Here is a 13,593-nt window from a genome sequence, read left to right on the forward strand (position 1 = left end):
AGGGAGAAAAGCAGCATGTTTTCTTCCTTGATGCTTTTTTTCCTAGAAAATCTGATCTAAGTACATCACAAGACCTGAGTAATAATTGGGCAGTTCTGTGTAGTCTTCTGCAGAGAGGGGAGGAAGTAACTTATGTAAGACCCTTCTCCTAACAGCTACACACACCGGATTGTCTAACTGTTAGCAAGGGTGTGTATTAGTAAGCAAAAGTTAGTTTGTTTAAGCAAGTAGCACTAGGGGAGATGGCCATAAAACATTTCCCTTCAACCACTGATGCTAGTAGGGATTCCTCTTTATTGTACATCTAGGTAACACAATTTTACCTAATAAAGTTGTATGAACTAACTCACAGTTGGTTGCCATAGCCTAATTATAACCTCACTGGACATTTGATGAATTGCTGTTCTAAAGCTAACAAGTTGTAATACTGGAACCAGTCAATTGACTCAGATAGTCTAAATATCTTGTAGCAGTGCCTTCTGCCTGAGAACAGAAACTGCATTCAACCGACTTCAATACATTTTTTTTACTTTTGTTCTGTATTCTTTACGTCTTCAAATGACCTGTTCTTTACCAGTTTACATCTTTATAAATATACTAAAATAAAGTTCTCTTTTTTCTTTCTTCTTGAATCCTTCCAATCCTTTTTGTGGGAAGGTTAATCATACATTGAGGCACATGACACTTGTTTTCTGGTAGAATTCTTTATACATATCTGCCTGCAGTACTGCAGCAGGGAAATGGGAATTCATTTGGACAATGCCCGATGCAGTCCTTATGAAGTCTATCAATGTGACTTCTACTATTTTGATGTTGAGTTTGGTGCAGGCTGACAGCTGAATGGATTGTTCTGCTTCTTCCTCTCTTCCCTGTGGGCCTTATTTTTCATAGCCGTATGCTTGCCTCTGTAAGAGGAGGAACGTGTTCTAATAATGTAAGGCGAACTTGGCATTCCTAATGCTTATAATTTCCAGCTTGCCAGTCAGATGAATGCTCAGGTGGGTACTGCACATGCCCATCATTTTCAATAAGCCTAGGCTTTTCTGCAGTGTTCTTGGAAAACAACTTTGACTTTGTGGGAAATATCCATGAAGAGTACAAAGAAGAAAAAAAGAAAAACTGATAAAAGTAACAAGAACAGGACACATGTTAGATATAGGACACAACTTTCTAGGCAGAGTTGCTCAGCTGTATTAAAGGTAGTAGTTTATCTAGTAGTTTGTTTTACTTTGCTGTTCCATCTTTTCCATGTAATTTTAATTTAGTTATGTTGGGTAGTTCATGAAGTCTTGAAGTGGCAAGGTAACAATAACTATGTTGAAAGGCAAAAACTCTTGAAAGTAAGTACAGGAAAGACTATAATGCTTGTTTTAATTCTCTTGTTGTTCCAGTTTATTTTCAACGGGCCTCCTTAACCAGCAAGGGGTGAATGAAAAATGTTCCCCAGAATCCTCAGTGGCTTATTTTATTTATTTTTATTTATTTATTTATTTATGACATTTGTATACTGCTGAATATAATAAAAGCCCTCAGCGATTCACAATAGGTATCATAAATTGCAGGCACCAGAATTATGCTGTATTATTCCTTTCTTCAAATGGGGTTAAAATGGGGTTGATGATGAAAATCTGGGGCCCAATTAAAATCTGGGGAAACAATTGATTGTCACTATTAAAACCACATAGTTGAGAAAGCTTTTAGGGTTGCTCTAAATGGTCAGCAACTTTAGCAGGAAGCTTCCCTGGCCACTCCCCGGTTATTGTCTTTCATACTACCTTTCACTGTGTTTTTGTATGGTTGTTGTAAACTGCCCTGAAAATGTTGATTTTTTTTTAATGTTAGCCTTGTATTCACCACTGTCACTCTTGAAAAATCTAAGCAGCAAGCATGATGATAGCTTCTCAAGAGCTCTCCATATAAGAGGGGCCTGGATTATATCTTCAAGTTGGTATATGCACTTCCTTATGGGTGTGAGTTTCTTTTTGCTGTCATGTCCCAAACATCACATTTTTCTTAGTTCTTTTATTTCTTTTTTGTAATTTTTTGTGTTGTTTTATCTAAATATGGAGAAAAGAGCGCCTACTCTTTCCACACAACTTGTTATCTTCTCCCTCAACACAAAATATCCTTTTGTATCCCTCTTCCCCATCCACGTGGCATGTTTTTTCTTACATCTGGGCTATTGCCAAGTCCTTGTCTTTGCCCTTTCCTTTCCTTTCTGTATCTATCATCCACGTGCTGGCCTGCTGTTTAGACTACAGTGGCCTTTCCTGCTGTCATTCATCAGGCTCTCCTAATTGCATCTGACATATCATGCTGTATGTTAAGATCATGCAAAGCCCGAGCCTTTATTCTGAAGTATTCCATACTTGACTTTATTCCCTACCTCTTACTCCCCTTCTTGTTTTGTGTAAGCTTATGTATTGTTGACTTGACTTTATGAGAGCATGGGCGCATTCGGACTACATGTTAGCCGACCCTGCCCTTATAGGCCACTCCATGGATAACTATTTGCATGTTGCATTGGGCGTCATGTTAATAAATTGAATAGGCTGTAAGGGGACAGGCTTGCCTATTCCTCTTTCCCACCCTTCCCACTAAATGGCGGCATTACTTATCGGGGTGCCGCCATTCTGTGTATAGGGGGGAGAGAAGCTCCCCTGCCTCCTTGTTGCTACAGTGGTGCCTGCGGTGCCTGCAGCGCACGTTCCTCTGTGGCTGCCGTAGCCAGTTCAAGCTGCGGCATCCGCCAGTTCAGGCTGCAGTCTGCAGAGGGACATGCACCATGGGCACCACTGCAGCAACAAGGAGGCAGGGGAGCCTGTCAGGAAATGAGATGGCACCGCATTCTTCCCCGGTGGAGGCTCCCCTACCTTCTTGTTGCTACAGTGGTGCCCGTAGCACATGTCCCTCTGTGGAAGCTGCAGTTTGAACCAGCAAACACCGCAGCCCAAACTGGCTGCAGAGGGACAGACACCACCACCGCATCAACACGTGATTGCCCATTTGTTTTGATGCCAAGGCCAGAGAGAGCTGATACTGACAGCTCTCTCTGGCCTCAGCATCAAAACTAATGGGCAAGGATGTTGCAGCACTAAGGGATACCATCCCTGGCCTCAGCATCAAAACTAGTGGGCCTGTCCTGGGAAGTCTGTGGGGAACTACGGATCGTAGCACCCCACCAAGGGATGGCCCGATTGGCGGCTCCCCAAGTGCTTCCCAGGATGGCATTATTTCCCCTGCCTGTAGAGCCCCAGTGAGCAAGAGAGGCAGGGGTTTCTGCTGCTCTTGCCTCGCAACTCTGTAGGCAGGGGAAATAATCTACGGAGCCTGACAGACGGCACAGTAATCAACAGTTGTGCAGACAATCAACTTTGCACACCTTTGATTATTGGAGTTGGTTATTTCATTGAAATAACCAACCGGGGAGGGGGGGATGATTTTTGCCCCACAGATGACACAAAAGTCAATGGTGGACTATTTAATCAACTGTGGACAATGTTGTCTGAACCTCGTTTATGACCTGTGAATTTCAAGTCCACAGTTGAAACTTCAGTTCAGCCACTGGGCAGCTCCAGGACTGCCTCCTCTCCGCAACCCTATATCAATATGTACTATGTGATTTCACAATACATTTCCACTTTTATAGAGTTGTTGTAATGTAGTTACATTATATATATATATATAAGAAAGTATGCTCAGGGAATTATGTCTGCTGAGAAACTCCTGAATATTCGCTAAAAAACCTCTGGTGCTTTAACAAGGATTGTAGAGCAGTGCTTTTCAAACTTTTTACTCTCCAGGAATCCTTTTCCATATTGAAATACTTAAGAGTGAGCTTAGGAATGCCTTTTTCGGGAGAGCAATTGTCCATCTAGGGCATATTCATAGTTTACATTGACACCAGCCTGACCTTTAGGCTTTGCCGTTGCTCTACAGATAGTACATCTTAACATATTTCCTGCACTTTCTTCCAGCTCTGTGCTATAGGGGAAGATCAATAACAGGGAATGTTGGTTAGTGTCTTTGAAAAAAGCATGTCTGTTATTACTGGTCTTCTCACTGAGGAATCCTAGCTTTCTAAGAACAGAATTAAAAACCCATTATTTTACAGTCGGGTTATGCATACCACTGGCTGTTCCTTTATGTGAATTAACAGTATGCTCTGGAATATCTTTCCCTAATCTGGTACTCTTTAGATGTTTTGGACTACAACTCCCATCAGTCTTAGCCAACATGGTCAGGGATGATGAGAGCCTTAGTCCAAAGAGGGCACCACTTTGGAGAAAACTGCTTCATTGTTTGTCTGGATAGTTGCATCTTACATTTCACTCCAACTTTGCTTTGTGTTGTAAGCAACACTAAATATCTATTTATTTATAGGTTCCCTTTAGGGCATAGCTCTTAAAAGGTGGCTTATATAATTGTAATACACAAATAAAACACAAAAATCCAAACACTATAAGAGAGTAGCATAAAAATTAAAAAGGCCAATAAAATAGCAGCATAGATTTCAATAAATTAATAATAAAAAAACATTTTAAGAACAGCTCCATCATTTTAAATCCGCAGCATTAGGAGATGTTGTATCTCTGCCATTGCCAGAGTGCAATTGCAACCACATAAGCATCTATATCGCCAGCACAAATGTTAAAATTTCTAGCTTCGTTTACTTTGTGCATTTATCAAAAATGAAGCCTCTGTTCTAAGGTCTATAACTAATATCACCAAAGGGTCTGAAGAAAGTTGCACAGACTCAATAGGGACAACTCTGTATGCCAGTAGCACACCTCCTGTAACAATGCTGTATGACTGTTGTTTACTGTACTACAGTGATGAAGTGTTATTTTCTTCTCATGCCAGTAGTCTCAATTGTTGTTCAAAACTTTTGTCTCCACCCTTCTGTATAATGAAGGAAGGTATTACTAAAAGTGTTTCTGCAAGAGAAACACTTCAGGCACCTATTAAACATTGCAGCCTTAGGGGGAGTTCTAGGCTTACCAAATTTCTCTCTGTGACAGTAATACATTGTTAACAGGATCCCAGCAGAACCTGAAATTACAGATGGGACCAATCTACTCACCTTACATAGATTGGCTCTGAGTTAATAGCCTGGCTCTCCCACGAGGGAGTAATTGTCCATTGTCTCTCCATCTGTCCTCCTCCTATCTCTATTTGATTAGAACTGGCTGGAGTGGGAGCCAGTTGATGTGCTTGAAAATTGAGGTTTAACCAGTGCTTAGTCACTCCTTTTCAAAAGCCCTTTTCCCACAGGGAATTTTTTTGAACAAGGAAGTTAATTACTCTAGGCAGTACTCTGTGTCTCCTTTCCTATTCCTAGATCTTTTCTCAATCCCATTTGTTTGCTGTTCACTTGCTTCTGAAATGAAGAGAATGAAATGTTCATAAAAGTTTACCAACTTACATATAAATTCCCTTTTCTCGTGAACCAGAAGTCATGTCGACCTGGTTATACGTGAAAGCACAAAATTAGTAGAAAGCCATTCAACTGGAATCTGAAAATATCAATAAAATATAATTCAATATTTACATGAAACCCTTAAATATGGAATATATTGTTTTATAGTAATCCCATAATGTGAATATACAAAGTTGAAAATTACAAATAGGGGGGAGCAAAATAGAAAATGGGGGGGGGGGTTCCATTTTTCCCCAGGTACCTATTTCAGGCCTTCATAGCTCTACTAGGGATGCTATTTTACCACAGAAAAGATGGGAGTTGCGGAATATCAGAAAACATTAATTTGGTTCAGTCCTGTATCTGGAGAGGCATGACACAGATCAAGGTCTGGAGAAGTGTAGAATTTAAGTAGCTGGGTTCAGGAATGAATCCAAAGCAGAGCCAGCTTGCAGCAAGCAGCTGTATTTTGGGGGACGTAAAATCAAAGAAAGTGCAAGGTTGGCATTCTGAAGTAACAGGGTGAGAGCCATCAAAGACATGTGATTTCAACATATTGACTTCATGTCACTGTGAGCTAGTCAGAATCTTCCAAAGATAGATTGCTCAGAGTCTACATCCACAGTCCAAATAGGAGTTTCTGTGGCTGCTATGAAAGGGCATATGACCACTACGCATGTCAGTATCCACCAAGACTGCTTTTTATTTAAAAGCAAGGGTTAATGACTAACTGGGCATACTTTTTTTTAAAAAAAAAAAAAGTTTGAATAAAACAGCTCTAGTTTGCTGTGAGAGGACAAAGTCAAGAATCAACTCACTTCACATTGATACCATCTTGTATTTTGAAGTGTATTTCTTTTGATTCTACTTTGATTTTCTTCATTTAACAGCACCATCTTGCCCATTTTTTTCTCATTCATACTCGTGAGTGTGAGAACAGGATAGAAGGGATTCAAAGCTTCTGTCCTGCGGATGCTTACTGTAGAATAAACTCTGTGGGACCGGTTTCCAAGTAAATGTGCATAGATTTGGGCTATAAATATTTCTGTGTGGCCACTATACAGTATACCAGTGCAGATGTGCAATTCCCTTGCACAAATAGCACATTGAATTTTGGAAGTCTTCCGTGTAATACAAGCTGATCACATATTAATTGTCAATAATGTAGGGATTATATTGCAGTATGATGCTCCTGCTGCGCAGTAGAAGACTGCATAGTGTATTGACAAGGTTGTGCAGGTAAATGTATGATAAGCACGGCCATCAGATAAAGCTGCCCAAGCCATAAAGTGCTCTATTACATCTCCAGTACGTTTTTTGACTAAATAGCAAAAGCTTTTGTACTTCCTCTTTTTTCCTTTAATGAATTCCTTCATAATTTTGTCGGGAAAAGGAATCATGACATTTGCTATCTTGAAATCATTCCAAAATACCTTGGCACTAAAAAAGCAAATGCAAAACAATGAAAGCTATCCAGTTTTAGTAGCTCCTTCCTTCCTTCTTTCTTTCTTTTTGTCACTATAGGTGGGACTACATTAAGGCAAAGTGGTGCTTGATTATGTGGTATCTAAAAATCTGGCTATGAAATAATGTTGGACTGGGAGTTGGGAGATCCAGGGTTCTGGTCCCCACTCAGCCATAGCAGCTCACTGGATGACTTTGGGCCAGTCGCAGACTCTCAGCCCAACCTACCTCATAGGGTTGTTGTTGTGAAGATAAAATGCAGAGGAGGAGGAGGAGGAGGATTATCTATGTCACCTTGGGTTCCTTGAGGAGGAAAAAAGGTGGGATATAAATGTAATAAATAAATAAATAAAATGTTTTGTAAGTTTCAGTATGCTGCCAAGAAAAACCCCTATCCAAACAGTAAACACTCCCTCTGTGATTACTTATACTGTATTATCTGTTAATTCTGCGTGCTACTTTCTTGATTATTTAAGGGTTTAGGAACACTGTTGTTCATGGATCCTTTTGGCTTTCATTTTCCAGTTAGGGATTTTAAAATTTTACTGCAATGAAATATTAGAGTTGATATACGGAAAATACATAGTTTACTTTTTTCTGGTTTCCAGAAAAAGTACCAATGTCTTTTGTGCAGTTAGAAACAAAAAAATAGACTGAGTTTCCATTTAAAAGAGCAAGGGAATTTTTAGTTTCAAGTGGTATAGTCCAATGGCAAATAAAAACTTACATATTATTGTTAATTTCATTTTGCAGAAATAATTTTTTGCGACAGCATATCAGCTCAGATGAGTAAATAAATTGAGTGATATCAGGTGAATTCATTTTTTTACAAGATTAGATACAAAGAAAGGAGAAAAAGTATACTTAAGATTTACTCAGGTATCATCTTACTGAAGCTAGACTTAAGAAACTACTTCATCTTTGCAACTGCAGCCATTCTAAACCACATAGCTTTAGAAAAATTATAGTCTCCGTCCACACAGTAGAAAGGAAAATTTTAAACAGCACTTTTAATTCCAAAGAGATTTAATTCCAAAGGGGCCTTCCCCAACATGGTTCTCTCCAGATGTTTTGGGCTTCTGCTTCCATCAGCCCCAGCCGACATGACCAATGATTACGAATGCTAGGAGCTATAATCCAAAATATATGGAGGGCACCGAGTTGGGGAGTGACTAATGCCAGGCATTCATCGAATATAGTGCATTGTCATTTTCACAAGTCCATCATTACTGAGGTGAAGCACTACTGACGTCTAACAAGACATGGCTAATATCTGTACCGTCATTTGAAAGGAATGGAGAATAATTTCCTAATTTTGCTTAATGGAACTACCATTAATAGCACATAATGTTATAATATCAAGAACCAGAAAGAGGTCTAAGAACAAAATCTGAATTTGTGAATAATGTTGCAGAATGTGGTTCTGTACATTAGTTTAAAGGCTATAGTCTACAATATTCTCTGTCAGAGATTACAGCAGTTGCGCCACCATTTAAATAGTAGCCTGCCTGCACTTCATTTCTCACAGTTTAGCAATATTTACATTTCTAACCCAAAGTTTTGAAAGTTTGTATTCTCCCAGTCAGCCTTGAAAACAGTCGATATTTTCAAATATTTTCAAATATAGCATTTTTTCTATAAGCGAGTTTCCCAGTTGTGTTGTGGAAACAATACAGAATTGCTTTATGTTAGGAGAGGCATCACAAGACGTCTCACTCTACAAGTCCATTGGGACATTTGGTAGGGATTATTGTGGTAGGGATCCTTCATTCAGTCCTATGCCTTAATCGGCTTGTTCTTTTCCCTTTAGTCCTTTCAGCCACACTAGTTCCAGCATCTATACTATATTCTATCTATTCTTTTAAGGTCTGGCCACCATTTTAAAATAGGTACTCTAGGAAGCTTTAGAATGTTATGGTACAAGAGAACAATGCATATTACCTCACCTCTCCCTAAAATAATAATTGTATATTCCTTTCTTTAGTCAGACAAATATCCAGGCAGGTTTGAGAATGGGATGATGATACATAATATTTCTACAGCACATTTAAATGTTCAGAACACTTCACATGCATTGTCTTAATAATCCTTACCATAGCCATTTGAGGATTAATTTTAGTATAACATGCAAATATCTGCAGGTTATACTAAATCCTTTTGGATTTAGAAATGTGCTCTTCTACATGGCCTTACTTTAGCTTCCAAGATGTCTGGTTCTGGGCAGTGATTTGTATTGAGTCCCATAGAGTGCTTCACTGTCTCAGGAGACTGAGTTGACACTACCAGGTAACCTTAGAATAGCATCAGAGGGGAAAATAAGTGCTTTTGTCAGATGTATCAGTTATCTCAGGGGACAGAATGGCTGGGTATGTGTGGAATCCAAAGAACAGATGGCATATACTTTCTGTGAAGCATAAAAACATCCTAGATTTTAATCCTCTACTAAAATCTGAGGCAAAGTGGTGGTATTAAACACTTCTTCTGGTATTCTTAGTTAGCCAAGTTGGTGTGACAGAACAGAAAACATGTTTGATAACTTATTAGATGAACTAATTTTCCAAATCCTGGACTTGTGAGGGTTTTTTTTGGCAACATTTGACATAGAATCATATCATAGAATCATAGAATAGTAGAGTTGGAAGGGGCCTACAAGGCCATCGAGTCCAACCCCCTGCTCAATGCAGGAATCCACCCAAATACTGATTTTGGACATCAGTATTTGGGTGTCCAAAACTGACAATATGTAACATTATGTGCACATCATTTTTTTTTTAAAAAAAATAGATGGTCCAATAAAATGTATCTCCTCACTAGCATGAAGAATATCAACATACCCATTTCTTACTTGGGTAATAAGTCCAATGTTACCATTTTATAATTCATAGGGATTCTCTGACAAATCATACCTCTAACAAACTTCATTATGAGGGAAATATTTATACACAAAGGTAGCTGTAAATAGCGGTAGCAATCTTTTGACTAGATATCTATGGGAGTAATTTTCCACTATACACTTTTAGCGATGGGGACTGATTTGAATGAGTACTTCTGTAACTAAAGCAGTAATTATGATTCAGCCTCTCTGCTACCATAGGTTTTTGAGAAAATGCAAATAACTGAATTGTAATTTCTGGAGCATGAAAGGTCAGGGAGCAAAGAAAGGTCAGCGCTTGCACCCAAATATATTATTATTAGCTATGTTAATATGACTGGGCTGAAGTGACTGGGGGATGCTGGCATTGTTTGTAGCTGTCTCTAACTGAACTCAGGCCTCGAATATGGATCAGGGCAATGTTATGTTGAGGAGGAGTTGCATGGGGTGCAAGCATGCCTGAAGCAGCTAGCATAAGATTAGAATAGGGCTTTTGATCTAGAAGCACTAGCCAACATAGTCCATGTGCAAGAAGAATCTCTTCTCTTTGGTTCGTGCATACATATGAGCAATACGGGGTTGTAATGCCTAGTCCATTCAGCAGAGGTTCATCTGAGCTGCAGTCTCAGGGTGTCCAGGGACTTTAGACTATACTGTTTTCTGAGAAGAGCGAGTCCAGAACATGCCTTTGCACTGCTTCATTTGTGCAGGAATAGCAGGGAAGCAGCTGCATTCAGAAATTAGGGGAAAGATACTTCCCTCTCCTTCATTATGTCTCCTTCAAACTAACATTAGTATATCAGGGCTAGTGCAATGTTGATAATGAGGAAGAAAATGCCTGTTTTGAAATCTGCACACAGCCTGAATGACAGCAAATTGCCAGTGCTGCAAAGAAAACATTTGAACCTAACTTTCTCATGCTCAGAACCAACTCTCTTGCCATGCTAGCCCTCAGTTTTTTTCAGGAGTGTGGTTTTCACATAATTGGGCAAGATCTGTAGATGTAACTTGGGTTTAACTGTTGTCTCTGGATCCTAAGGAAAGGAAACATGTACATTTGTCTAAGCTCCACATAAACTTTCTTTGTGTGTGTGTGTGTGTGTGTGTGTGTGTGTGTGTGTGTGTGTATTTTTAATAAGCATTCCATCATTTTTCTTCCTGAGTCTCCCTTTCCTCTCCCACTCCCTTCCATGATTTTACTGTACATGCTTTGCTTATAGGAAGAAGCCCTAAACTGTTCCGTGTGTGTGTGTGTGTGTGTGTGTGTGTGTGTGTGTGTGTATATATATATATATATATATATATATATATATATATATCCTCCAGAAGTGCCACTGTTCATCCAGTGGCAGGTGCAGGCCAGTTGTTGTCATGGCAACAAGGGAAGAGTGAGAAAATCGGCTTAATTCCGCAGCTGATCATTAAGGGGGTAGAGGAGATAATTGCGGCAGAAGGGGGGGAGAGTCAGTAATTATATGAGAGCAGCGCAGCACAGATGAAAAGGCAGGGCACAGATGCTGTTGGTGTGTCATACCCTGCTGTAGCCATTTAAGTCTCCACAGCCAGCAAAGTGGTGCAAACTGAGAGACAATGCAGTTTCAAGCAGGGCAGATAATGTCCTGAGGGAGTTTCACTTTTGGAAGGGCAAAACACAAAGATTCATTTGAAAAGGGGTAGACAAAGTGGATCATTTACTTGACAAATGGGAAGAACACCTGTTCAAGAGCATGTAATGCAGATTAAGTACATCTCTGTGTGTGTTTGACACTCCGTACACCATAGGAGAATGGTACCCCAGTATATGTTTGTATGTGCAGAGCTATGGCCCTACTCTGCCTGAGTAATGGTGTATAAACTCCAGGAGAGTAGCACTCTGGATGTGTTGACTGGGAATAAAATCGTGCTCTTTTGTATATCCTAATGGAAGCTTGACATTTACTGTTTTCCTCATAGCTGCTTCATAACTAAGTACTCCATTTATTTCATGGATGTAAACTGTGCTGAAAAGAGGGATGAGGGATCTCATGATATAAAAGTCTGTAAAAGAGGGGAGAGGAGGGGCAGCGTACCATGCAACTTTTTTTATAATGCTAAACTATTGGAAGTTGCATGCCTGTGTACTGTAACATGGACAAGCTCACATGTCAATGATTTCCATTAACGTTGGAAGAGATGTTAATGGAAATTAACATTCTAGAGTGATATACATGAGTACCTGTCCCTAATGTGATGGTATGGACTTGGACTAGAAAGAACTGGGTCCGGATTTGTGTTCAGCCATTGATGAAAGTATCTCTGAACCTGGAGAAAAATATTTGCCTCACCAAGGAATCAAGCAAGGGGACAGTTTGAATAGCTCAGCTACACCAGAGCTGAAGAGACAAGCCAAAATCAGCAGCTTTTTAAGGCCAAATGGGACACTAATGTCTTTTCATGTCACCTAATCCCCACTGGGCTGAAAGTTGCGGAACCATTGTCTGGCCCCCTGTAGGGGGTTTCAGTACAATGCATCATAAATTAGCCCTGATGTTCTACTTCTTTATGCTTGCAAACTGTGATAGTGGTGTTGGGATCATGACATTGCTGTCAAAATCTGAAGTTCTCACACCAAATAATCTTGGGCCAGTGATCTTTTCATCCAGCCTTCTTCGCACTGGCTAGGAAATGTACAAGTGACCATCCCAACATATCTGAAGGGCACCAGGTTGTGTAAGTCTGTTTTAATCTAAACAATTTCACAGGTGTTTTGTGAGGATGAAGTGTATGTCTGCATGTAACTGCATGAAGGAAGGGTGAGATACAATAAACAGAACTAATTAGTCAGTATATATCTATCATTTCCAATGGCATAGCCTCTCCTATCATCAGAAGGAAAGAATTAACAACTTTCCATTGGAGTATCTGCTTGTCTAGATAGATCAATCTTCTCCTTCTAGGTCTAAATACTTACTTTGTAAGTCACACGGAAGATGGCATGGTATGTGGGCCATTTCCTAAGGTGAGTTTTGTGGTATACTTCCTTGCACAAGTTGTGTGCACTGAAAGCCGAAAGAGACTGAAGAGATCCCCAAGAAAGGACATTATGTTTGTGAATATCCTTTTTGTGAAGGCAGTGACCTACTTCTGCCCAATCTGTTAGTCTGTTTCCTAGTCTCTTGCTTCAGACAAAAGGATCTCTGTGTGACAAGTGACAAAACCTCTCCATAGGGTTTTATTTTAGTTAACTTTTACCCCTGACTTTCCACTGCATTCCTTGCTTTTTATTTCTCTGTTCCCCACTCCACTCTCCCATAATCCCTTTCTTTTCTGGAATTCTCTTTGCTGTCTTAACAAGCTGCTGTTGCAATTTGGAAAGAAGCAATTAATACTGGAGTTGAGGTGTTTGAGTGACATAATAATTACACTGGAAAATGTAATTTTCCCTGCGTATTAGAGATGGGATTATTTCAAGGAGATCTCATTAATGTGCCATTTGCCAACAAAGAACCTAGTAACCTGTCTCAATACGATTAGCTCAGGGGTCAAAATGCAAGAATCTTTTAGTTTGATATATTTGTTCTTTTGTTCTAAAGAAATATATTATCTTCTTAAATTCCATTTCACTATGTTAGGAGTCAGATAGCTTTTACCTGTTGTACCCTATATGAAGTGGATGTGGATGTGCCAGGGAGTTTTGAGTAGTAGGAATACCTGTTGTTACATGTAGGCCCTTCTGGATTTCTCTAGGCCAGTTCCTTATATGCTAGATGACATTGGACAGGATGCCCTTCTGTTAGTGTATCATCCTAATGATATAGGGAGGGATACAAATGTTTTAAATAAATAAATAAATTGCCCA

At 39.6% G+C, this 13,593-nt stretch overlaps 1 protein-coding gene across 2 annotated transcripts in view; it reads left to right on the plus strand.

Annotated features, from left to right (window-relative positions):
* TRIM44 (tripartite motif containing 44) overlaps positions 1-13,593 on the plus strand; it is a 105,967-nt gene that overhangs the window by 47,043 nt on the left and 45,331 nt on the right. The window lies entirely within an intron of this gene.

The sequence above is a fragment of the Elgaria multicarinata genome, chromosome 2, assembly GCF_023053635.1.
Source record: "Elgaria multicarinata webbii isolate HBS135686 ecotype San Diego chromosome 2, rElgMul1.1.pri, whole genome shotgun sequence".
In the NCBI taxonomy this organism is placed as follows: Eukaryota; Metazoa; Chordata; class Lepidosauria; order Squamata; family Anguidae; genus Elgaria; species Elgaria multicarinata.